Source organism: Mustela nivalis, assembly GCF_964662115.1.
Source record: "Mustela nivalis genome assembly, chromosome: 14".
Taxonomy (NCBI): Eukaryota; Metazoa; Chordata; class Mammalia; order Carnivora; family Mustelidae; genus Mustela; species Mustela nivalis.
The window spans coordinates 9,678,745-9,680,002 of NC_139033.1; positions in this window are offsets into that span (position 1 = coordinate 9,678,745).

Genomic DNA, 1,258 nt, shown 5'->3' on the forward strand with positions numbered 1-1,258 from the left:
TCAGTCTGCAGAGGGCTCAGAATTCCTGAGCCTGTCCCCTCACCTGGGACACGGGACTCAAAATGCCCACTCACCCGGTGCTTCGGGGGTTCAGTGAAACCCCACGTAGCAACACTTGGCTGGGGATCAGGCACAAGCAGAAGCTCCGGCTACTTGAGGGCCGACTGTATACACTCAGAGGCACCCAGGGACGCTGTGCCTGCATGGGACCTCCACGACGCCCACGTGGCGTCAGTTCGGCCGCCCTGTATCTCCTGCGCATGCGTGTGGGCATCCTGCTGAGACGAGGGCTTGGGAGTCCCTGAGGAAGGTCAGCATGTCCCACAGAGAGGAACCGTTGTGCAGGCTGCTGGTGCCCTCACTGCCCTCTGTCTCATTGCTATTCTCGTCCTGGCCGGCGGGACAAGAGAGCTTTGTTGAGGGGACCAGGAAAAGATCCGGCTGGACGTGTTTGGACACACCACCCCTGTGGACATCCAGACAGACCCCTGCACAAAGCCAGGGACAGGCAGGAGGCTTGGCATGGGGCGGGGAGTGAGTTCAGGTGCATGTGATGATGAAGATGATGATGACGGCTGCTAACACTCAACACTCGGGTCCAGGCCCCATACCTACACATAACATTGTTATGTCATCTCATCTGAGGAGGGACCCTCCATTTTCATCCCCATTTTACAGATGGGCAAAGGGAGGCTCAGGGATGCAAACTGACCTGTCCCGGGCCACACGGCTGGTAAATGGCAGAGCCAGGATTTGAACCCTGAGCCACCTGGGTCATACCCATAAAGCCATCTGCTCCTTCAGGACAAGTCATAAGGGACGACAGGGAAAGGCCATTTACATTATAGCAGGCAGACTGGGTTCAAATGCCTGCTCATCTCTTACTCTCTGGGTCTCAGCTTCTCTTTCTTGAAAATGAGGATACGAGCACCCCTTCCTCCCGTGGCGTGTTTCCTGGGTGCCAAGCACACGCTAGGGCTGGGAAGTGCAGGATCCCAGGCTATCCTCCTGCAAGCCCTTGGGAACAGTCTTGGGAAGCAGGTGTTGTTCCCTCCAGCGAGTGAAGAAGCTGAGAATGGGAAGGGGAGGGGTGAATGGGGGAGAGCCAGGAGGAAGCTGCCAGCAGAAGCTCAGCCAGCTTCCCCCTCGCCTCCTGGAAGCCCCAGGGCAGCGGGCCAGGGGCGGAGCTTGGCGGGGGGCGTGGCCATCCCTGGGCCCTCATTGGCTGCCCGGAGGCGCCCTGGGAATAAAGCCCGGG